The following is a 26637-nucleotide window of genomic DNA, read 5'->3' as shown; positions in this document are numbered from 1 at the left end:
AAGTTTACATAAGGGCAAAAGAATGAATGAAGATCAAAAGGAAAAATTTCCCCAAGCTGCCTTAAAGGTGAGATACTGAAAAGTTTTTCTTGTTTTAACAAAAAAGAGCAGCAACAACCGCAATTTTCCTCTAGGAAGCACAAAACCAACCATTTACAAGACCTGGGGGAAAACAAGAAAGACTTAACATATTTCTTGATTTAGAACCCCATAAACCAAACAATAAAGAATGTAATTAGGATAATTTCACTCTTCTCTTCAGACCTAATGCTTACTAAGATGCTTCTGCTAAGCAGAAGTGCCACCAATCTCCTGCTTTAGAGATGACCAGAAAAACCAAATACAGCTCCTGTGCAAGTGGGCACAACCCTCACTGTCTTCAGTTCAAATGACACAGCTAAAATACATAAAGAAATATAACTTACACGAGAATCATGTGCTTGAGATGGCAGCTGGGAGGTGGCTGAAGCAGCTGGGTCCTTTCCTGGGCCCCATGGAGGTCTCAGGGTGTGGGGGATTTCAGGCTCACAATGCACCTGTAGGTCCAAGCTTTAGCACACAGCTTACAAATGACATTTTGTTCCTCCTCAATCTGTGTTCTGTTGAAGCATCCACTCCCCCATGCCCAACAATCATTTAGCATGTTCAGTTTGTCAGCCAGACCTGGATTTGATACTGTGAAAAATGGTGACATTTCCTGCCAAGTGTGGCAATTCCTTTTCCCATCAAGTGCAGCTCAGCTCCCATCATCCCCTTCCACTCAGAGGCTGGGAAGACACAACGTTTTTTGTTTTGCTTCCCATCCATCTCAGTAAGGAAATATTAGCAGCAAGATTGTTCCTTTGAGGTTAGAAGTCTATAGAGAACAGTCCTGTATCCTGCAGAGCAGTCAGGACATAACTTCAAACACAAATACCAGCTGTCTCTGAAATAGCTCCTTAACATCAAGTCCATCAATGTTTCAAATACTTTAAAAGATTTTTATGTTTAGCAACTTGAAATCCAAGCCTTCTTTAACTAAAAATATTCTTATCTAGTCTTTATATCATCAGGGAAAACTCAGTTATGCATGCCTCTCTTCCTAAACCAGCAGCACTAAATCAATTGAATTTTCATCTCAGAGATGTTTGAAGACAAAATAGCATCAAGAAAATATTACAACATGGAAATGGATTCAAACTATTACATCATTACTTAAAAATATGCCTACAGAGAAAGGCTAAAAATCTCTAGCCTTGCCTGTGGAATAAACCCCAAGTAGGTCAATTTTGGCCTTTTAGATTCCAAGAATTATATGGCTGGAAAATTGTATCTAATAAAATGTATAACTCAGCTAATTAATATCGTTGCTCATAAATTCTCACAGAACTCACCCAGCAATCACAGTAAGTGCTGTAAGTGTAGGGTGAACAGTCTTTCTATAAATCCATATCTGCCAAAGTGGGTTAAAATACATTTAAGAGAAAATTTTAACTGAGGAACTACTGCATCGTTGATATTAACACATGTAAAAAATGTATTCCCAGAAGAACGCTCTCACATTGCCTCATCCCAGACTGTAAAGTTCTGTGCTGTGTTTATTTGCAGCAGGAAAACACAAAATGCCAACAGGAAATCTCACATCCAAGGGGGAAAAAATGCATATTTAACAGAGGAATTCTGCATCCTCAAATTAAAGCTGAACCCAGTACTATGACACATTCTTCAAGAACTTATTGTTTTCCAAGGAGCTAAACATAAAATCTTCAAATAGAATATTGGAAGGCCTGAGACTGCTCAAACTGTGTAGCACAGAAGACTATGAACACTTGCTGCTGACATTGTACCAAGCACACAGCCATGAGAGCTGAAATTAAGCATGTCTTGGCCTGCTCAGATTAGCTATTTATTTATTTTTATTTTTTTTAACGTTTATATTTGAAGCCCTGTTTGAAATGGAGCTTGAGAAAGGATGCCTTTGTACAACCTTCAATAAAGAAATATCCACATCAGAGACAAAATTGTAATTGAGCTCCTTTCTAGTAATCTATACAAAGAGGCAGAGGTCTAAAGGAAAACACAGATCAAATGTCTTAGAAGTGCAAAATAACTGCAGACAAAAACAAAATCAAAAGAGACTACAAAGTTAGGTGAGCATAGAAGTGTAATAAAAATCTGCAATGAATATATGTTTTTGGAATAAAATAATGATTTATTAGAGCTTGAATACTTCTTTAGTTTTTAAATAAGATTACATTGTGGTTTTCTAGGTCATCCACGTTTACCTAATCTCATGCTCTGGATTTTAAATGGATTCAAATATTAACTACCACACACAGCAGAAAAGTTCTCAAGTTTTTCCTGTTTTGAGCAACAGCCCAAGAAGGAGAGTTCTTAAATTAACCTACATTTTACTGATCTGGTTCAGAGAGAGAGTGCCTTGAAATTTCTGTGGAAAGCAAAAAAACTTTAGATTTATTATGTCATTGGGTACATTATAATAAGGAAAACAGAAATGCTGAGCTCCAGGAGAGAGATTAATCTGATCCCACAGTCCATCACCACTAAGCAGAAGTGCCACCAACTCCCTGCTTTAGAGATGACCAGAAAAACCTTCTCCTTGCCCAGATCAACTTGCAAACTGAGTTTGAGCCTTGCAGCTGAACCAGGCATGAAAAGCTATGTGGGGACAGCTTCTGGTGGGAACTGAACTCATTTAAAGACATGACTTGACTTGGCATCAACATTTAATTTTGGGAAGGGTGCAGACAGGTTGTCCCTACACTTGGATGAGCTGGTGACACAGGAGAAATGGAGTGAACAAGAGTGGTGGGCACTGAACAATGGGTGGGAGCTTCCCCAGGCAAGCCTGAGCACCTCTGTGTCAGATTTATGCTCTCCAGAGGGCTGTAGCAAACACCAGGGCCCACAGCCAGCTCTTACTCCCACTAATGACATTTTTAGAAGGTGAAGACCTCATGGAATCCATTGCTGTTGACCCACGGGGCTCCATCTTCCCTGTGCTGCTCATTGAATTAGGCAGGCAAGTGCTATTAATGGGAGCAGGAGATGTGTATATCCAGTTTCTCACTCTCAGGGTTGCCAGCACACCCCATAATTTGAGAGAATTATGTCTTAAAGGCTGTGCTATGATAGGGAAATCACTCATGATGAAACAATGCTTGAGTGGTGGAAAAAGCTTTGTTCTAATGTTGAATGGATTCTTCTGACATGGACTTTCAGGCAAGTTTTGGAAGAAAATCTCACACTTGGAAATGCCTAATTTAAAATAAGATCTTATGTCTCAGCTGCTCTGGAACACAGAAATGAGGAGGCCCATTCCTGTGAAGTGCCTGTCTCAATCCTTTTTGTCTGGAATGTGCTGCCCTAGTTAATAAAAAAAAACGCAAAACCTAAGACATAGACATTTAGGGTTTTTTAAGTGATTATAATGATTAAGAGTGGGATTTCTGTGCTGCTTTTTGCAAGAAGAGGTGGATACCCATAAAAATCCAAGTGACCTACCACCAATGCCATTATTTTAACTGACATCTCTGAGCATATTCTCTTAGGTTGCATCAAGACAGATGAGGGCCCTTTGTGCCCTTCTGACAGTGATGGCAATCATTAAAGATTTACCAGGGTCATTAAAGTGAGAAATAGCAGCAATGCAGAGCTGGATATCACCATCCCATGTGGATTCCACTGAAGTGCAAAGAAAGCCAACACAGAATAAGCAGAGATCCTGCACTGCCACCTTAACATCATTTTACAGGAAAAAAAAAAAAAAAAAAAGGAAGGGGGGGTAATTCACCAGTTTGTCTAAAACACATGAGAGAAGCACATTTCACTCATAGGGAGGCATTGCCAGTAAAGGGCACAACATTTCCCTCCTTGTTAAAGCACTTGGCAGCCCAGCCAAGCTTGGGGACTCTTGCACAGCTCCTGCCTTCCTCTCACTGCTCTTTCCTCTGAGCACAAACCAGATTTTTGCTGCTCATTATTGGCTGTTCAAGTCCAATGTTGAAGCAACATCCCACTATACCTTTGAATTTAGTTCTTATGAAGGCATTGGGGCTATTTTTAGCAGAGATCAAAAGAATGCAAAGAAACAAACAGCTGCAGATTTAATCAGCTTTAACATATTTAACTACAAGCCTGATGACTCAGAAGGCACACACCTTGTCAGAGCAGCTATATGTAAATTGTTCTAAGGTAAAAATAATAAGGAAAATTTCTAAAGTCGTTATTGCACATATGTTCCATTATTATAACACCTTGTGAACTGACATCACAAAAATTTCTGGGGAAAAAGAAAAAGGTACATGGGGCTTCTAACCTTGCTTTGATTCTGCTGTTCATTCTATCAAATGAAACAGGAAAGTGATCTCCTACGGAAATCAGTCACTGCTCTTGTTTTAATCCCCCCCCTTTGATTTCCCGAGCAGCCCAGATTAAAGAGAGACCTTTCTCCTGGGTGTGATGTGGAGCCTGTGGGCAGAGCAGGCACACAAAGCCCTTTGTCTGCCAGGGCTGTGCTGAGCAGCCAACCCTCGGCCCAGGGACAGTGCCAGGCTGCTCTGTGCTGCTGGAAAAATGTTCCCTGTCACCTGAAAAGTGAAACAATTCACAGCACTGGGCAGAGGGTAAAAATAATCATGGGTTAAAAATAAACGCTGTGGAGATCACTCTAGGTGTGCAAACACACACTCATGCACACCTACATTTGTGAAAAAAAAAGGAATAATACACACCAGCTCTGAATGCTCCACTTGAGCCAGTTCCACGTGAGCACTCTCCTGCATTATGGATGTGGGGTTTGCTGAAGCTGTGGCACTCTGGTGCTCAAAGTCCCTTTCAAGATAACTTTTGCCAGTCATGCATATCTCAGTGAAAACAAAAAAAAAAACCAAACCCAAACACTTCATGCTCCTATCTCCTCACACCTGATACACTGGCCCTTCAGAGTCAGACATAATTATCACATGATGCACAAGGCTGAACATGTTTTAAACATCTGTTTGACATGCTGCAATCAATCTCAGAGCAGCTGATAGTGCTGATAGCTGGTGCACAGCGGCAATGCCCCCCAGGCCCGTGCAGTGCTGAGATAAATGCCTTCCCCAGGTCACTGGAGGCACTCACTTCACCTCCTGCCTCATGATCCTTCCAAGGAGCGTGTTATCTCGGGGTAACACATGTCTGCTGCTACCTGGCTCTCTAATTACTGTACACAGAATTCCAAATCAGAGTAATTGGCATCTTGAGGCACCGCCGTGCGCCGCAGGGTCCTCCCTGTGTAAGTGAGCGACTGACGCAGCAAACAGAACAACCTTGATAGAGATTGTTCCCCAAAACTGATGGCATCTCAGGAGTTTAAAGCACAACCTGATGAAGAAAACAATAGAAATATTGTAAGTACATTTTAAGCTCAAAAATTCCCAACTGTTTGCAATTTGTTTTTAATACATAATTCTTCTGTACAGAAGGTACACCAATACACTAAACACATTAATCAGGATCTCTCAAAATACTTTCTTTAGATCATTTCTTAGCCACAGTGCATGTCTCAATCATTCTTAGAGACAGCTTTGCACTTTATATAAGAAAACACACACATTCACACCAACTTGAGGTAGGGGAGACCCAGTCCTGAGTCTCCAGTGGAGCCAGCACACACAGACACAAGTTTACACCTGAATATCTGCTCTCTGGGGTTTGAACATCTAAAACACCCAGCATCTCCTACAGACACCCATCTGGTTTTACTTTTCTTTTAGGAGAAACCTGGTCTTGGAGTTGAGATGTGTTTCTTCCTAACCAAACCCATTCTGACAAGCAATAGGATCCCTGATCAGTTGCTGTTATCCATCACTCCAAAAAGAATTAAGGAGCAATCACCTCACTATCCATGCGCTTCCAAGTAGCTCAGAGAAAAAAAATTTAGTAATTCAGTCACATCAGATTTTCACTGATTTTTTTTAACACTCAAATATTGGGAAATATGCAGACAAATTTATTTACTATAAATCAGTAACTTTATGACCAAATGAGGAACTTCATGGAAGCAGAAGTCTTCATATAATCTCTGTGCTGTTCTGAACTACAGTTGCACCACCAGTTCTATTCTGACCCCAAGAGCAATTGGTCCTGACTTGTCATGGGATGAAAATCCATCACTTGAATTGCTAGATATTTGGGATGGCAATCCATTATCCAGGATGCTTGATACATTGGACACCAGACAATATCTTACTATAGCTCATTAAAGGAAGATATGGAATAAAAAAAAGTAAAAAATTAAATAAAATTATAATTAAAAATAATTTTTAAAAATGTACTGAGCCCCAATAATAAGATGACTTATTGCAGTCCCTAACCAAAGAGCAGGTTCATTAACACCTAACCCCATCCTGAGAGATGTTTGTGCAACCCATTCTTTCACATAATCAAAACTGCCTTTGTGTAAATGAGGAGCCAAGACACAGTAACATTTATAACTAAATAAAGGGACTAAAAGGTTAAAAACGTGGCAACAACACCAATTAACTCCTAAAAAGTAATAGTCACTATTTACTTTTTTTCCTAGAATCATGTTATCTTCTATAGGCACATGACTCCTTCTAATCAATTATTTATGAATACATGCAAGTGGAATGATTTTGTTCCTATTTGGACAATGTCTTTCAAGACCAACCAGGACTTCTCTAAAAATTGCTCTTCTCTTTAATATTTGTCCTTTTTTTGTTGTTGTTGTTGATATCTCCATCTGTAATTAAAAGTAATTTGTGAAGATACCCAATCCTACAAACTGGAATTTATTTAGTCTCTATCTACCTTTACAAGTCAAACTGCCTAAAAGGAATGATTTTTTGACAACCAGGGTTGAGACAAACTAAAATGTCTGAATCAAAATTAAATTGGTTCCTCACAATTTCCTTGTGCAAACCAACTTTTCTGAGGTCCTCATATCTATGCTGAAGGCATTTTAGGCGTTTTCCTTTGGCCTACAGTCTGTCTGCCTTAACATCCCCACTGATCCCATGGCTCTGAGTTTAAAAAGACAATTACACTAATTTCTAATTTCTGAGGAGCAGTTAATTTCCCTTTTAAAATAAGGTAGTTATAATAAAGAGGCTATTTGTAGGAGCACACTCACACACACAAAAAATCAGCCAACCCAACCAAGCCCAAACATACAAACAAAAAGCCATCAAACCCACATCCTTTTCTCTCCTGGATGGATATTTTTCATCTCCAAAAGGTGTTGCCACAACTCTTACCCACCTGTGATTTTTCAGTGTCACTTTCCATTATGATCCATCTCAGCTGCAAGAAAGGAGAAGAATTATGAGCTCTTTCACAAAGGATTTAGTCTGATTTTACTCAGGATAAGAAATTAAGGATGCCCTGACTGACAGCATGTGGTTTCTATTTCTGTTTATAAGCAGCCTTACAATAGTAGGTCAAAAGGATTAGAGGAAGGTCAGTGTTACTGTTTCTAGAGGAAACCAGGAATTGTAGGTTCCCTTCAATATTCTTGCTTTCCAAAGAAAGTGGAAATCTTTATGTGACAGGGTTTTTCAAACACCTGCTCTTATTCACTTTTTCTTCAGCAATTGAAGTAAAGGAGAGAGTTGCGGGATTATTTACTTTTTTGCCTACTTTCATCTACTACAAAATAAGCATTGTACACAGAGGAAAAACATTAATTTGCTGTCTGATATAGGCCCTGAAACTTTTTTGTAACTACAAAGGACAGAAAAAATAATATCAGTGCAACACACATACTATTTAAGGCATGGAGAAGCAATAATATCTCTGAGCAACATCACAATATGAAAAAAGAACTAAAAGTTCTCTGCAGTTCTGTGTTTTCATCTTCCAGCATCACAACAACCTGATCTTGCTGTTCAGCAGAACCATAGGTGGAGAAAACCTGCTCAATTGAAAGGGTTTTACATCAGTTATTGATTTATTGACAACTTTCCAATAACTGCCAATATTTTACCTGTCTAAGCAGATCAATTCCAACAACAGAGCAAGTGAACCCAGTATTTTGGGCAATTGAGAAATGTTAATTTGTGTTCACAAACATCCAGGCTTTGTGCTGCTCTGTCATTTCTTTTCAAGCTGAGGCTTTTTTCCTGTTTCTCCGCAATTCCCTGGATTTTGTTTAATTCAGCTGATGGTTGACTCCCTGTTTAGCATTGATGGGTGTTTGATGTGAGTGGGGAAATTGCATCCTCTACAGAGCAGAGCAAATGGGGCCTATTTGAATTTTCTGAATTGCACAGCTCACTCTATTAGGAGCTATTTCCCCTTCTCCTTACTTTTAATGGTTGAAAAATCACGTTCCCCTGAGTGAGAAGATAAGCTGAGAGGATTTTTAATTAAAGCTCACTCTTCCTCATCTTTATCCCAAAAGTCTGTTTTGTGCTACAAACCAATCATTGCCTGACACTCCAGATGTCTTGCAAGCTACCTGGGTGCTCTCTTTCATAAAAAACAAGGTGGCACATCCCAGACACCTCCTGAATTCAACTAAACAAACACATTTGTGCCAAAATGACATTGTTGCTCTGCTGCATGGAATGGATGCAGCTCATTTCAGAGTCATCCAGCCAAAGAACTGCTCCAGCAGGGACATTCCAGCTGGGAAGGGCTGAAGTTAGTTGTGCTCCCTGCCATGCCAAGCAGCAAAAATTCTTCCAACAGGGTCCAAAATATCAGGCACACATCCTCTAGTTCTTGGCCCTGGGGTGGTTTGACCCTGGAAGTGCAGATTTGCAGAAGGGAGGGGTGAAATGAAAGAGAAATCCCAGGGAAATTAAAGAGAATGATGAGTGGGAATGGGCTTTTCATGGATACATCACAGCAATTCAAACCTCCTGAAGAATCAGTGCTTGTCCAGGAACTCATTGGAGTTGCTCAAGGCATGGAATTTACCCCAAAGGGCAGGAATATCACTGACCACAACTAAACCAAAATTAACAACTGGCAGGCAGAAAACAGTGCCAAAGAATTAATCCGATACTGACCCAACTCCAAAATTCTGCTTCCAAAGGCAGAGGTGCTCTGCTCCTCAGTGAAAGCTGCGCTATCTTTTTTGTACAGAGTCCATGGAGGAATTTGGCTATGGTCACACTGTAGCAACAAAAAAAAAAGTGGGTAAAAGTCTTGAGAAAAGCTAGAAATTCACTTACTGTTGTCCTTAATTGCAGTGTGCGGTTTGTAAATAACTTACTGATGTAGGGTTTTTACATGAAAATAACTGAAGAACCAAAGAGAGTATAAAAAGAACCAACTAAAGCCCAGACAAAGTAGGCATGTACCTAAGCAGAATACTTAAATATGGTAAACTGAGCTCTTTTTATTTGCCTTTTCCTCAGTCTGTGTTTATATCATGGGATTTTTGGAGGAGAGGAAGTTACCAAGGCACTGGGAACACAATTTTCACTGCTTTTCTCCCTCTCCCATTTTTAACCTGTGTTTTGTTTAGATAATGTTTCTCTAAAATTGGCCAGGGTTTTTAATTATTATTTTTACCACAACCTTGTTTATGTTGCAATTTTCATGATTTTACCCTGAACTCCTTTGATTACTCATCATATTTTTACGACTTCCATTTGCAGCACTGTTATCTTTTGATCTTCTGCTGTCTGCCCGTATGTTTAAAATTTTCCAAACTAATTAAGACAATTAACTAAAAAAGACTAATTGCATTCATAAATGAGACATGGCATTTCTGATTAGCAGGTGGCTCCTTTCTGGTTTGGATACATAAAAGCAGATGGAAATGTGGCAGACTTAGTTATATTTAATATGCCCACTTCCTTCCAGACTGCTCTTCTTTCCAGCTAATGACAATAAAACCTATAAAATCTTCAGATTACTTTTTTTTTCCTTTTGCCACTTCTCATTTGAAATCCTGGCCATTCTTGACTAAGGCTTTCCAAACTGTTTTTCCTAAATGATTTGTCATTTCTATTTACAGGTTTAAGGTGTCTGAAAGAACAGGAGGATCAGAAATACTCAAAAATAAGAAATCTGCTCCTCAATTTGATGTGCAATCAATGGTATAAACAATTTTTAGTGATATTTTTAAAGAAAATATGTTTTAAAAGACAGCTTCTGTTCCTATTTTTTGCTATATTTCCATTTAAAAGCAGACGTTTATCACTGCTGCTCATATATCCAAGATTTTTAAAATTATTTTCACCAGTGCCGCAAAATCTTTTTTCAAAATGCCTAATTAATTCTCAACCAAATGCACTGAGGAACATAAAGAAGCCATTTCTTTGTTGCCCTGACAATCTATGACAATTTTAGCACAGCACAAGTAAAAAACCAGTACAACCACATGATAGTGTGGGAAATTACCAGTTATGGATGTCTGAGGAACATTAATAACTTACTAATGTTATATCTACTTACTTACTTAATTTGATATCTAAAATAAATACACTGCCTTGAAGTTCAGGAAAACAATTCCACAGTTTAAGTGTGTCTGGAGAAAAGAAGTTCAACATGAATCCAACACTGACCACTCGAAATTTTAGTGCTTATTGTATAAAGCTCTTTTCTATACAATTTTATGAGAATAGCTCTGCAAAATATTATCTGGGATTTATTCAAGCAAATTTTGTTTCTATTAGCCCAAATGATCTATTTGACACTAACTTTGGGGTCATGCAGCACTTTTAAGTTGAGGTATTTCAGAGTAAGTAAGCGGAGCAGAAAAAATTTAAAATCTGACCATAGGGACTAAATTATGTTGAAGCAAAAAACCTCAAGTTCTTCCCTACCAAATTCTGGTGGTGTTATTGACTGCAATACATCTGACCACACAATTTTTATGCAAAATATAGGAAAGAAGTCAAAATTTTGAGATATCTGGTGCCTAGCAGCTTCATTTTTGGTGCATCATTCAACCAAAAGCTGGTTAGACGGTAACAGAGACCGAATGGGAGACAACATCTGTTGTTTAGAGTAACGTGGAAAAAAGAAAAAAAAAATCAGCTGATAAACATGTCAGGGTATGGATGGTGCAGATTTTCACCTGTATCCAAGAGCAAGAAGGATTCCCCTCCCTGACTCTGGGTCCCTTTTATCTCAGTTCTCCTCCATTCACAGAAATGCACTAAACAATAGAGCTGAAATGCAAAGATAGCAGTAATGAGAACATGTCCTAAGTCCCAACCACAAATTAAAAGGATGCCACAGCATTCAAATCAGAAAAATGCCACATCAGGGGATTTCCTGAATTCAGAGCTTTGAATATATCCAGTAAATTGTTGTGACTCACAGTATGCTAGGATTCTAAAACAACTTCAGACTGCCTTGCCTTTAAATCTTATCCAAGATATCTGTCTTCGGCAAAAAGCTGAGATGCATAAGGACTTGAAGATTTCATGAGCGCAGCTCCATAAAAATTCCAATTGGCTGTTCAATAAACAAAACCTGAAAGTTATGCTGGCCAATAAATCTGAGTAAGTGCTCTTAGTGCAGATGCTATTGAGCAGGAGCATCCTGCATCAGCTGTTCTGAGCCCTGCTGCAAGGAGCAGGATGACTCAGGGGGTTGGTGATGGGATCCACAGCCTTTCACCCCTGGGTCAATAGTGATAATCTGAAACACCAGGAGTCAATGCCATGGCAGCCCCCTCTGCTGCCTGCAGCCAAATCAGCCTGTGGTCTCCAGACAATTCCTGCACAAGAGGCACTGGAACCACAACAGAAAACCCTGGCACTGGTATCTGGCACCAGCAAAAGAGCTGGAAAGTCAAGAAATCCCCTGGGGAAATACTTATTGCTTTTAAAATAAGTAAGGGGGAGTGTTTCAGAAAAGAATTAGAGGGAAAATGGTTTGCAGCAACTTTTCATCTTTCTATGGTGCTGGCAAACGTTGTGGGCTTGAAGCTATTTGAGATTTAAAGCGTTCACCACTCACACAGAATATCAGACAATGCAAATTTTGTGTGCCATCAATACTGGGCAGAATCCCCAAGCTGAACACATGGATACACTCTGTGATGCCACCTCTGTAACACAAAACCTTCAGCTGCTCTGACACAGCTCAAACCTGCAGAGAGGTGTGCGTCACCATCACAATGACAGCCATTCAGACTTCTTTTCAGATCTGTTTACAGCTTTCTTTGAGGGCTTCCAGGGATTTATTCCCTGCTCTGATCTCTGTGTGTCATTGTGCAGCCTCAACCTGTTGCTCCATCACATCCACCTCCCTTCCTAGGGCAACAAACTGAACTGCACAGTCTTTGCAGAGTTGAAATTCCAAAATACTGAACACCACTGCTCATGCAGCAACAGACTTCCCACTACGGAGAGGCTAGCAATGAATAATTATCAAAAATGGGAAGGGAAAAATAAATAGTTCCATCATTCTGTATGGATCTGAAGCATGTTTAACTTCACCATCACCAAGAATATCAGAGAAAAAACCATCAGGATTACTTTTATCTAGGACACACGGTACTGATGGGCAGCCGGTCTTTTCTGGAAAGAGGATCTGGATTAATTTATTTTGGTATTATTGGTAAATTCCAAGAATAAGCACTGGAAGCCCTGTTAATCTTTAACTGTGATGACACTGACATATCTATAAACCTGAAAAATACTCCAGTGTCTCAGCTCATCATGCAAAATGTTTTAATTACCAGAGCAAATGTATCAGACTATCAGAAACTTCCCTACAAGCACATAGATGGACTTTTGTCATTATACTTAACACTACTCTGAATGAGCCAATATGATTTCTTTAGATGTAATGTATCTTTTAAATTTATAATAGTTCAGATGTGTTAAGCAGGAGTCATGAATTTTTAAGATAACTTATTTTCCTTTCATAAAACCTGCACTATTTACCTTGATTACCAAATGACAAAGCTCAGCTAACAGAAATTAAGCATGTTGGTCCCCTCTAACCTCCATAGCATTTTTATTTTTGAGTGCTTTTTTGAAGCAAGTTGTAACCATTGTTATTTTTCTTTATGTCTATGGAAGTTTTTTCACTCCTCAGTTGTGACTCATTTCTTGTGAATTACTCATTTGAGTAAAACGTATGGAAATGTTTTTGTTAAGAGGAGATTAAGCTTTGACTATCTTTTCTTCACCCACTCTTTGAATGTAAAAACACTCTTTTGGTGATGAAAAATAAAGTATATTTCTTAATTTTCAATATTTTCTCCTACTTTATGCTAATGCCTACAAAGACTGGCAGATTCTGTACCTAGAAATAGTTTTAACTAGAACAGTAAGAAAATTGATTTTTTGGTTGACTAGTTGGATATTTTTAAAATTCCCTTTAAAATGAAATTTAAATAAGAGAAGAGTATCATTCCCAAATGAAAAACATTTAAAAAATTCTTAGATGGATTGCTTCTCCCCATCCCCACCATTCATTTTGGAGTGGGTAAAAAGACATAAGGAAAAGAAAATACTTTGAAACTGGTGTGATATCAGCCAGTGCCAGACAGCTGAAGAGGCATTTGTCTTTCTCAACTCTCTCTGGAGATTTTTGGTGCAGGCAGGTTTACGAGGTCAACAGCAGGATTTTGGCACCTGTTTTCCCACCAGTTTTTTAATGAGAGTAGAGCATCCAAATTCTCTTTGGACAGATTTCAAAACAGCAGCTCCAGCTTCTCCATTAAGCTTTTGGGGGACACCAAGGTGGCCGATTCCAGTGCTCAGGGCCATGAGGAGCTCTCCAGCGTGGAGCAAGTTAAGGGGGAGAGGCACATGGCAATTAGGAATAGGAATTAGGGAACACCCAACTGGGAATTAGGAATACTCATGCTGCCAGCAAGGTCTTGGTAGGCAAAACAAAGCTACACACATTCCCTCCAAAACCTCCTCCCAGCCCTGAATCATGTTTCTACCCTCTGGAAATGCACCTCTCTTCCCATGGCATTCCTTAGGTCATCCCTCTCTCCTGTACTTAAATTAAGTTTCAATAGGTTCATATAGAGGAAAAGAATGCCCTGCTACTTAATGTGCTCCCTTTTCTGAATTTGTCTATTAATGTTGGATCTTTTGCTGGTGCACATGCACCTTAAACTTTTGGAAGTGCCTTTTCCTGTAGCTGTCATGCAAATAAGTGCATATCTTAGGTAGCTGAGATCATACCTAACTGGGTTTCCAAATTTGACTTTGATCTGGCCAAGAGGTGAGCTGAGTTTCCCCCACAGGATTGCTGCTTCCTCAGCCTGCCAGTCTATTCCCTGGCCTGTGACAACATGGGGAAAGGAAAAGGGGCAGAAAAGAGGAAATCAGACAGAGATCTGGCTCTCTCCCACAACCAATCCATCCTTGCTGAGCTGAGGAACATCATTCCCAGAGACCAGCATGAATACATTTTCCAAATGCATTTGCATAAACCAAATTATCAGCTGCTTGTTGGGCTGTTGGGGTTTTTTTAAGCTATTCATAAACCCCATGAAGATAATTCATGGCATTTTCTGTCCAGCTTTTTCAGCTTGTGGAGCAGAGCTGGCTGAACTCCTCGCAGAGGGCGCTGGATTAAATGCAGGTAAGGGTTATGAATGGTGAGCTGTAATTTACTGACAGACAGAGGGCATGGTGTGGTTTTCAAGGCATGAATTAGAGTTCTCTGGTGAAATGAGGGTGCTTTGAGCTGATTAAATTATAAAAAAATGTGCACCTGGGCTGCATAAAGATCTGACACCCTCTCCCTGGAGTCTGGCTGATAATAGAAGTGACGTACGTCATAATTTCTGCATCATCTGAAAGTTTAATACGTGTCATTGTGAGCTGCTTTTCTTCTCTGAAATTGCAAACACAGCAAAATTGCAGGCTTGGTGCCACTGATGAGTCATTGTTGGCCTGCTGGATCTCTATTACAATGGCCATACACAAAGAGAAGCATGACACCCCAGTTTACCATCATTATCTGTTTCCTTTGCAATTGTTTCCACAGCTGAGCAGCTCAGACACAGCCTGGGTCAAGTAGCAGGGGGAGGAGGAGTTGAAATGGTAGCTTTTAAGGGAGATGAGTTAGGTATGATCTCAGCCATCTAAAATACACAGCTATTTGCATGGCAGCTGCAGGAAAAGGCCCTTACAAATGTATAAGATACATGTGGAAAAGCAAAAAGTCCAACACTAATAGAAAAATGCAGAAAAATGAACACTTTCAGTAGCAGGGCAGCATTTTCCTCCATATGTACCTCTTGAAATTGAGAATACAATATAGAAGAGAATTTAGCCCATTTTGCTAAAATGGCAGCAAAAGGTACCTTTAGTATCCACTGAAAAGAAGCAGTTCAGTTGTTGTAGCACTACATTGCCAATGATTTCTTCTTTAATCTTGTTTTCATCACAGCTCCAGAAGACTGGAATGCAAATGTAGACACATTATTCTTTTCAGACCCTCCAAATCTGAATTTTAAAACCCCAAATCTTCTAATCTGGAGGTTAACAGCACTTAACAAAACAAAGTGTATTCTTTTTTTAGTATTAAAGTGGGGGAGCTGAAGAGAAACATCCCTACACACTAGATCAAACAGTAATATTCATAATTTTTAGCATTAAAACCCAGAAATATCTGGGGGAAAAACAGCCCAGGAAAGGATAATCTGCAGTGTATAGTATATACTTGCATATAAAGGTCACACTTGATGGGCTCTAATACTTTGGAGGGAATGGACTCCTTGAACCAGGCTCACACCCCCTCTTTTAACCTTGAAAAAACACATTCCTCCAAATCTAAGCCCTGTGGTAACCATCACACAGCACCCCTGGGACTCACAGCAAGGCCTGCATTGGGTTCATTGGTTATTCAGTTCCTACAGAGTCAGGGGAGTGTTTCTCACAAGTTGTTAGGCATTGAAACATCACCTGGATAGATTTGGCATCTCTACTGCAAAGACAAGACACCGGTAAAATGCATAATAGCAGACAAATTTTGATCTTATTTTGTCTGACAATGGGCAGCCACTGGCTTCACAAAAGGAAAGGGAAAACAGGCACAGATTTTGTTCTCAATTTTGCTGATGTAACAGTAAAGCCTCTTTTGTTAAAAGCAGAAATTTTCTCTAAGGTATGAAACCTTCAAGGTGGAGAATTTATTTTAGCATAACTTCATCCTAATTAGAAATGGAATCCAAACTATGGTAAAGCCCCCCTGGTACTGAGCTTATCATAATTTCTTCTCCAAATAAATCTGAAAGCCATTATTTTCTCCATGAGATGAAGTAAAAATAAGGAAATCTGAGAACCTGTACAAGTTAGATTTAAGGTACAACCAATAGCAGCTCTAATGCTGTAAACACTCATCTTTTGTTTTTTTCAGTTATTAATACAAAGGGGGAAGTCCAGTTTAAGGTAATCAGGTGGAAAATCCCATGGAAATCCCTGGACAAGTGCTCTGACTAGAGAGAAAATAATTGTATATTGCATTATTTTTCTTCAGACCACAGAACCAACTAAGAGATAACGTATTGGTTTTGGAGGCTGGCTTTCTTTTTTTTTTTTTTTCTGAACTAGACAGATAGATCTATTAAATCAGTATTTATGAATAAGAGCTAGTTAAATTTAAAAATTATTTCAGGCAGAGGACACTTCCATGATTTGGAATAAGAAATTGAGGCCTGCCAATATATGGTTGTGGCATATAAAAAGAAAAAAAGCCTTACTGTCACTTGGTAAATAAACATTTTCACTCATCCCTAACAGTGACAGCAGTCTGGACAAAATCACTGCACTCCAGCTGGTGCTTTAGCAACCCTTTTTTTTTTTTTTTTTTTTTCTGCCAGATTATGAGAAATAATCAGACAAAATAAGGCAAAGGAGCAAAGTGTTGAAAGTAGGCTGGTCCTGGGAACAAATCATGAACTGGACACAAAGACCATTGAGCCATAAATGAACAAAGAAGGACATGACTGCTTATTTATTAAACAATGCTCTTACTTTCAGTCCACAGTATCTTAAAACTGCCTCTTTGGGACCATTACCAGAGCAAATTAGTGCTAAACATGAATAAATGTGGAGAAGTCTGGGTCTAAGCTTTTAAGTGGTTTGGGTTTTGGTGGGGTTTTTTTAACGTTTTAATGCGTTTTAAATTGTTTTTATTATTATGCACAGCTACATCATAGGGGCAATTCTCTACAGATGAGGCTGAGCTGAGCTCTCTGTTGAAAGGTCAAGGCTTGCAAGTGTTACTAATTAGGGACACAGGCACAGAGTGAGTTATGTTTCCTTAGATAAGGAAAAGGAAAGAGAACCTAGTTGTTGTTTAACATTACATGAAATCATTTTCTGCTTCTCCGCGGCTAGAGTTTAAAAATATCATGTAACAGATGTCCTGGTTCTGAAGCTGCCCTACCCCATAGGTGCAGAATCACAAAAAGTAAAGGCAGGTGTACACTAGGCTATCTCAAACTTCAGAAGAAAGCTTATCCATCACAAAGGTTCTGTCAGTTTCCCAAAAAGAGGGGCTAATGTGGGATTTCTCTATCAGAATGCAGCTCAATGAATCAAATGTCAGCCTGGAGGAGGAGGTGATGAGAATGCACCGTGCCCAGGGAAAGCAGGAGGTGATACACCAAAGCTGAAAAGTCTATTTTGTGAGGTCAGAGAGGTGACAGTTGAGATCACTGAATCAGAATGATCTTTTCAGGCTGCACTTCTCATCAGGGTGAGGGATGCTCTCTTTGAAGGAAAAAAAATGTTACAACTATTACATGGTACAGCTGGTACTCAAGTGTAACTGGAAATGAGAACAAAAGTTCACTGCTGCTGGCACCAGATTTCCTTACAATATCAGAAATACCTGTGAATATTTGGTATTTGGGAGCTCATGGCCTCTCATGGCCATCCACAGTCTAGTTAGACAAAGAGTAATGCCTGCTACTCCTTGCATTTGCTATGGGCTCACACTTTCACTTTGTAGCAATTCAAGAAGATCAGCTGCTAACAAAGTAAAACAAAGCATATTTAAAAGGCAATCTTAAAAAACCTCACAGCTTATTAGAGAATGAAAGTTAATTTTTTTCCTTCCAAATCACAAGTTAAGCCAGCAGGTTGAGATTCACCTCTAAGACTAACACCCACACCTGAGTTCCTGTTATTGTGGTGATGGACACTATGATAATTTACAGAAGTGAATGCCAAGGTTGCACTCCTGACAGCTTTAGATTGCTTTTGTCTAAATTAATAACAACTCTGAATAAAAGCCATCAAGTCCAGCTGTACAGTCTCACACTTAACTTTTCCATTAGTGTCACTGGCGTCCCAGGAGTCTCTTCTTGTACTTCATAAGTTTATGGACAAGACATAAATGACCCCGTAAGCATCAGCTGGCCTCAGTGAGCATCCCTCTCCCTCTCCTCCTCTGCCATCCATCAAAACTCTTCCCTGTGATTACACCACATGCCAGAAACACAGTCATACCTTGAAATGCTAAATGAAAGGCCTACCAGCTAATCTGGGAGTGCTTATTCATGCAGGCTCGGTGTGAAGCAGGGGCACTGCAGCTGATGAGGCCGCCGCACCCGCGTGCGTGAGAGGCACAAGAGCCTCTTGCAGACGGATCCCTCTCGCTTCCCGCTCGGCTTTTCCTTTTCCCTGCTCAGCAGGCAGGGAGGTTATGAGAAACAGGGGGTGTGCATGATGAAGGCACACACAGAATGTGTGAAATAATAAACCTCTCACCTCCACTCGAGGCACAGCTCCTGTCGTGAGGCTCTGGATGCGGCGCCGAGCTCTGGCTCAAGGATTCTTCCCCAGCCTGGGATGGGGTCACTGGGCTGCCTGAGGAACACAGGACACACTGGAATTCAAATCACCTCTGAGAACATCTCTTTATTTTCATGGATTGATTTATTTTGTAACCATGACTCAAAAGATCCAATAATCAAGAGCTGTTATCAAATGGGTGTTTCCTGAATATATTAACATGCTCAATTCTACAGTTGCACTTGGGGCCTTAAGGGAGTTTCAGGAAGGTCTCTGGGGAAAAAAATGCTTTTCAAATGGGCCTGAAATCCAGGAGAAACTGAGCTTGGCTGCTCCCAATCAGTTCTGCTGAGGGACACAAATCACCCTTCCCAAAGCTGCCTGCTGATGTGGTTAGCAGTTTTCCTGTGGCATTTAGTGTTAGCTACACCATGTGGCCTGATGGGTTTATGATGGGGACGGACAAGCCCTAAAGAGTAGAATATGCCCATAGAAACTCATTCCCAGAGTGACCTATGGCAGGATTAAAGTGAGGTCTCCAAAGGTGGAAGGGGAGTGCATCCATCACCTGCTCCTTGTAAGCACCCCCTCACCACAGAGCTCACATCCAACACAATTAATTGCCAAATCAGCCTCTGCACACAAGATAATGAAATACTATTTATTGATTTGCATTCTCATTGAAAGGGAGGAAAATAAGCCAATCAAGCTGGTTTGGTGGGGAAATTTCAAAGCATTTGTCTCATGTATAGATAATGCATTGAGGTTTTATTGACACTATAAATAAAATCTTGCAGCCTATAAATACTAGGCTTTCTCCTCTCTACAAAAGGAAAGAAATTTCAGCACAACAAGGCATGTCTTACAGATGCTGAAATGATCCTTCCTGCACACTTATTCCAGATTTCAGAGTGCCTGTTCATTTTCTATGGTGGTACTTGCAAGAGGCTTAAACTAAATTGAAATAAAAGACAATATAAAGTTAAAATTAAATGCACTCCATGTTAACACAGAGTCAAAATATCTGTCTGCACTGAAGGAGGTCTTTCAGGCAGAAAAATCCTCAGAGGAAAAGCTTTGGTGAGTTGCCCAACTATGGGTTAAAATAACTCTAAAACAAATATTGGAAAAATACCAAAAATCAGCATTATTAAAATTCTGCTTATTAAAATTTCTTTATAAAAAGAAAACTTCAGAAAAAAAAAAGCAAACCAAAAGCCTATTATAAAACAGCTTAATGGTTTCTTTTCTGTATAAATATAACTTTTTGTCAACACAATTATGCAAACAGATCTTGGCTTTTATGGAAAATTCAGCAGCAGCAGGAAAATGCCAGAAAGAGGAAAACTCTCAGCACCAAACTCACAAAACTGTTTGCCACGCTCCTCATCCTGTTTTGAGGAATCCACAAAGACTGCAAAAGCTTATGGAAAATTTTCCCCCTTGTCCAAATGGATCTAAGAAAAAGACATTAAATATTTTTCTCTTTTTTTCCTAAAATTTTCAGTGCTTTCATCAGGCACAATTTGGCTTGATGCATTTTAGATTCACTTATTCTACAGAAGGTGTACAAATACTGTGAAGTCTAGAGACACCCTCAAGTCTCTGACTTCAATGCAAATTAAGCCTGGTTTTGAATGGGTACTGCATAAAATAGGTTATCACTGCGAATATTTGGAATTTGAAACTCACTTCCCATTTTTGTCCCACAGAATTAGCATAACATTTATTGCTCCAGTGAATATTCCCTTTATAGTCCTTAGAATATTCATGGAAATTAAATGGAAGTGAGGTACAATCAGCTTCATTGAAAATTCAAATGAATGTTTTCTATTTTTGGCAACACTCCTCACACATCATTAAAAACCAAAACAGTTATTCTGTGTGAAATGCAAATATAAATAAACAAACAAAAAATGCCCCGGGACTCCCTTCCCCTGCCATTGAAACTGTCCTCTCCTGCCACCCTCCTCATTCCCTGGTGACACAGGAGTCACATCCTTTTGGGACTTGCTGCTCCCAAGAGATTTGGTTCATGTGGACCTGCAACTTCCAGGAGAAGAAAAAAGGGTGCAGGGCACAAAATTATTGCATAAAACAAGATAATACCAGAAATTACCACAACCTACTCCTCCCCTTAATAATTTCCTTCTCCCCTTTCAGATGCGTGTACAATGAGCAGGTGCCTAAAAATGGCAAAAAGAAATTTTAAAAAATGAATTTTGTGATGGGGTGATCCTCTCCAAAAGGAAAGTTGCAAAATAAGAGGTTGTATAAAGCCACTCACTGGCTTTGTAATTTTTTTTTTCAACTTCTGCCACTTAAAATCTGTCTTCAGACAGTTTTCACAGTAACATCAAAACTATCTTCTCGCATTAGGACTTGAAATCCCTGCTACTATAAATGGACCGAACCCAATAATGAGCTCCAAGGAAGTGGCACATTGGGGTTCCACCTATAAGGGATGGGAAAATTATGCAGAGCACCTAATCCTGGCAAAAATCAGGTCAGAAACAGGGGACAACAAGACCACCAGTTCAGCCCATGGGACGCACAACCTGTTGGACACTGAAAATCAGCTCCCACCACACCCAGAGTGAGAGGAGCTCATGGCTGGGGACACCAGGGTGGGTCATGGTGTGGGGCAGGGAGCTGCTCCCCTAAACCAGCAGGGCATTGCCCACAGATAAATCACCCCCCTCTACTTGCAGGCCCATCTTCCCTAACCCCAGTGCACACAAATCACCTTAATTACTTTTCCCTAAATATATATTTTAGCTTAAAATATAAAATATTAGCAGAACACCTCACATGACATGTTTTTTGCAAAGCAACTCAGTGGAAGCCACTCCGTCAAACCCCAGCTTGGCATCCACCAGTGGTCATGAAAGGCTGCCAGAAATCCATCTGAAATCTCAATACATGATCTCAAATGTTCTCACCCAGAGCTGCTTGAAGCATCCAAGGGCAGTAAAATCAAAGGGAATGTTCTCCCTTTTTCCAGGGGAAAAAAAAAAAAAAATAAATAAAATTGAGTGAAACTTCAAAAGCCAGTGAAGAGGGAGACAGTGTGTGTTGTAGACAAGTTAAGTGAGGAATCCAGGACAGAGTGATAGGCCTGTCATGCAGGAAATCCAGCATCTCAACTCAGGGTTAGAAATCAGAAACGAGCCAGAAGCCAAGTTAGTTCTCTATGCACAGTGCCCACCTGAGAGAAGAGCACCCACAAAGCACAACACTGGCAAAGGCAGGCTCATACTCCTCTCCTGAGGGATTATCTACAGAGCTCTGGGTCTCACCCAAATATTAATTTTAAGGGAAAAGGACAGCCCAGCCAGGACATGCAGCTGGTCTAGAAACCAAATTAAATGTCAATAAAATTCAGTGCTTGGGGGCAGATTTCCTCAGGCATCTCTCCAGGCCCCAGGCAGAGAGCAAAGATCTAGTCTTGAATTTCCACCCTACCATGGTGGGATGGAAACGACTGATGGCACCAGGAACTGGCATGGGAGGAGCTCCATAATTCTGAGGTATTCCCCTCATACTCTCTTCCATGAGAGCCCCTCAATTTCAGGCCTCCTTCATTTTCTTTTCCCTAAAAAGCCAGTCAGGAGCACAGTTGGGATGCAGGGGCTGAGTCTCTTTGGGCTCTCTTGTCTCTCTTTGAAAGCACCAGGGCTGTTGTGGTGCCAGACTCACAGAGACAGGGACAGGAAATCTGTACCCTTCAACCAAGCCAGTCAGCTTCACTTAAAAGTGAGAAAGCTCCTGGGAAATAGAAAATCCTGCACAGAATAAATATGCAGAAAATCAAACAAAAGTTCCCTCTGGAGTTTTTTTCCCCCACTGGTTTCTATGTACTTGCACAAAGCCTGATACCACTGAAATTCGTGTGGTATTTGGGAAGGATGCAAAAATGAGCATAGAGGAACCAAATACCATGCAAAGTCTCTGTTTCTGAGTTTATATTGTCTGACATTTTTATCTGTGTAGGAAATTATCTATATCTTTAATGTGTGATTAATGGAGTTGAGCACTTCTGAATCACTGGCACTTGCTACCGTGCTGCATAGATATTTTTGTACTGAAATAATATTAAATCAACAATAATGCCTCCATTTGGCATACATTTCACAGGCACTTCTGAATAAAAAGAAAGAAACACTTCATAGAATTAAATAAAAGTTCAACAGTTTTTAAAAATAATACTTGAGGAGTGGGGGAGAGAAAAAGTTATTTCTATTGAATATATGTATCCATGTGCTGAGCACATATTCTTTGATGTTATTGAATGCTTATAATCTAGGAATAATTTGACTTCTTTTAAACTTCATCCAACAGTCTTAGGCACAAAAGTCCTTTTGTTCCTGCTTGTCCTGTTTGTCATTTTTACCCATCTGTTATCCCACACTATTAAAAGTTTCTAATACTTTCTTTTTCTTTTGAGTACAGAGACTACCAGAAAATATAATAAACTTTTAAAAGGGGAACTTTTCACTTACTATTACTGGCCATTTCTAAGAAATTAATCATATTTCAACTACTCAAAAGAAAAAAAAAACAACATTTTTATCAAATTCAATATTCTCCTAAAATAAGACTTCCAAATGCTACTCAAAACCTTTAACTTTTCTGTTCCATTTTCATAGGCTTTGAGGTAAAAATTCCCAGAGATGAATGTTACCTCGAGGTAAGAAGACAATGGCCATGGAGTATAGAGTGATTGAAAGGCAGATGAATATCTCAAGGCTTTTTTCACAGCTTTATTTGCTGCTTTCATCCTCAGGCTTCTTTTCCAAAGTTCCCTCATTGCAAAAAGTGATAAAATTAAAAGGATGGTTCATTCTAAGTGATTTTCCTTTGAAGTGCTTTTTATGGGCTGAAGACCCATCCTGAAATTATTCCTACCCCTGCAAATGCAGGAATAAATGTAAACTGCTGGAATGGGAATATTGCAAGAATTTCAATACAGTGCAAAACCACTGCACTAACACCAGTAGGAAACCTGATGAACTGCCAGTGGATTTCAAAACTGATGCTCTTATTAAAGCTCTTGATGCTGGTGGGATCAGCCAATGGGGTTCAGCTCAAAAGGTTATTTTAAATTTTTTTCTTTTTAGGCTGCAAATTCACACAGCTTTCAGGCTTTTTTTCAAAGACTTATTGATGTCTTTTCAGGTTTTTTTAACATCTAGTTTTTCTTCCTCTTTTTTTTTCTTCTTTCTGCTACCAAATTCAATAATGATATCAAGATACATTTTGGTTTTCCCTTTTCTCAATTGTCTCTGCTTTCTTTTCTGAAATACACTTTCCTGCTATTTTATAAAAAGCAACTCATACAATCCATCATTTCTCACAATAAGGGACTAAGATTCCTATTTCATGAAAGTGTGATTTAAAACGTGGCTCTGTTCCCCAAAAACTCCAGCAGTCATTTTTGTACTGCATCAGTTCCTTGGGCCCCAGTTGGGCTGGAGTTAAGATCTGTACAAACACACAAATGCAGGGGGTTCATCTTTGAAGTGGTCACTCAGCATCACCCAATAAAGGACTATCAAAAAGGAAAAGTGCTTTTGAATATTTCCTCATTTCCATGTGGTGCAGAAGCACACCAGCTTTTGCTTAATATTAAGACACCCTTCAAAGCTACAAAAGTTAAAACATTTCTTAATGCTGTATACACTGAGACAATTGGACAATACTTCAAAGCTCTTGGGTTTAAATCTTTTGGTATCACTACCATTTCAAGTAAGAAGTATTTATACAACATTGTCAAACAAAAGTTATTTTGCAGCTAATCTGACATAGTTTTGGAACAGAAGATAATAAAAATCTATTGCATCCTGTTTATTTTCTGAAAAGGGTGAAACGTGATCAGATGGGGCATTTTAGCTCTGAAAAACCTTAAAAACACTGACATTGTTTACATGATTTCAGTATCAAGTATTTATCAGCTCTGAACCAGGAAAGGTGCAGAATAAGATTCAGCAAGCTTTCCAAAAGAGTGCAGGAAAGGATCAGATAAGGCAAACTGAATATTTATCAAGTTCTGAGACTCATGAGCAACTCCTGATAGGGCATGTGAACCAGAAACACAAAGATGTTTTCCTCTATAAATTCATGTGATTTAGAAACACTCCAAAACATTAAGATCACGTTCTGCTAAGCAGCCTCTTACTAATAGCAAAGAAACATTGCTGCCTCTTTCTTGGCTGGGAGCTGAAAATCCTTTTACTAATTCTTTCAGAGAAGTTTATGTGAGCATTTTCCACGAGTTTGGGAAATGTTTAATCATCAGCCTTTTTACATTCATTTCCTTCTAATTCAGCTGCTTTAGAATGAGAGGTAAATTCACCCATGCCAGTTAATGTTCAGCCTTTCCTTTCCTGCATCACCTCCCACTCCTGTAACAGCCAAAGACTGATGGAATAGTCCACATAGCAGCCTGAAAAAACAACATAAAACCCACCACAATCTACCTGCCCCTGCTGCTTATGATGCTTGTAAATATCACTGCTCATTTATTTTTTTCTAATTTCATAGGGGTTTTTTTTAAATTTGTGTTTTGGAAATCTAATAATTCATCTTTTCCAGGCATATCATTAGCTTTACAAAGTAAAATAATTCACTTTACTCTGTGTAAGGTAGTAGATATTTAAATAAGCAAATAACTAGATGAACCAGAGAAATGGGTAGGATATTGGATGAACACACAGGAAACTCAAAGACATGAGCTTTCAATTCAATCAACAACAAAAATGTTGCCCTCCAAAACAGTTTTTCAAGCTTTCCTCCAACAATGGCCTGATAAAAAGCAGAGAGATTTACCTTGAATCTGATGTGTTTGTCAAACTGTTTGACATTGGAAATCAACCTAGAAAAAGAAGATTTTAGCACTATTTTTTAGAGATGGATATTTACCCTCAGACCAAAGCACAGAGGTGCTGGAAGTCTTGGCAATTCACAACCCATTGTCCATCTCTATTTGAGGAGCACAAGAACTTCCCAGGGCTGAGACTGAGCCCTTGGGCTGGGTATGGGGCCGTGCAGCCCCCAGGTTTCTGAACTCCCCCTCACAGTGGCCAGATCAGTTAGGCCTCAGCGAGAGAGAATATTTATTTCATTTGTAATCAAAAGAGAGCTGTCAGGCACTGTGAAGCACCAGGCACCAACATTGGTCGGTATTCCCTATCTTAGGGGAAATGAGAAATCAAATTCCCAGTTTAACTTCAAGACATGCATAAATTGAAGGCTTTGTGTAACTCTGAATAACCCATGGCATTGCAAAATTAATTTCAAAACTAAAAACCTGCCTCATCCTCAGCATGATTTTTCCTGAGTTTATATTTCACCATTATTCCATAACAAAGAATTTTAAGTTCACCTTCTTGAAAAAACCAAAACCTTTGCTGCATACATTTGATCCAGTCTTGTTTAGATTGCCAGGAATTACTAATGAAAAACAGCAAAAATATTATCATGAAAGTTAAACACTTTGGTTCAGCCCCATATCCAAACATATTCAACATAATTTTATAGGGATACTTTGAAAATATGCCTCTCTTCAGAGCCACACAACTTCCACTGGACAGCACATATATCCCACAGTTGTCTAAACACTAATCCCTATTTTTATCAGTAATTTTCTCTTTCTCATTTAGATTTCATGAATCAAATACAACACTAAAAAAGATATGGTTTTTCTGAGCAGAGACTGTAGAAGCAGCAGAGTAGCTCCTATATTTTAGTTCCATTCTCTGTTTCCCAAGCAAGTTAAGCAGATTCTAAGCGTCACTGAAAGTGACTTTTGAAACACATGCAGGAACGTCAGCAACTCTGCTGCTTGTATATAATTTTCTACATCCTGAAAACAGTAATTTACGTGGAAGCAGGACTGAAATGCCATGACACAGCAGAATTACAATTGCTTGGATGTTTAAACTGT

The sequence above is a fragment of the Ammospiza caudacuta genome, chromosome 2 (genome assembly GCF_027887145.1).
Source record: "Ammospiza caudacuta isolate bAmmCau1 chromosome 2, bAmmCau1.pri, whole genome shotgun sequence".
Classification (NCBI taxonomy): domain Eukaryota; kingdom Metazoa; phylum Chordata; class Aves; order Passeriformes; family Passerellidae; genus Ammospiza; species Ammospiza caudacuta.
This window is presented reverse-complemented; position numbering follows the sequence as displayed.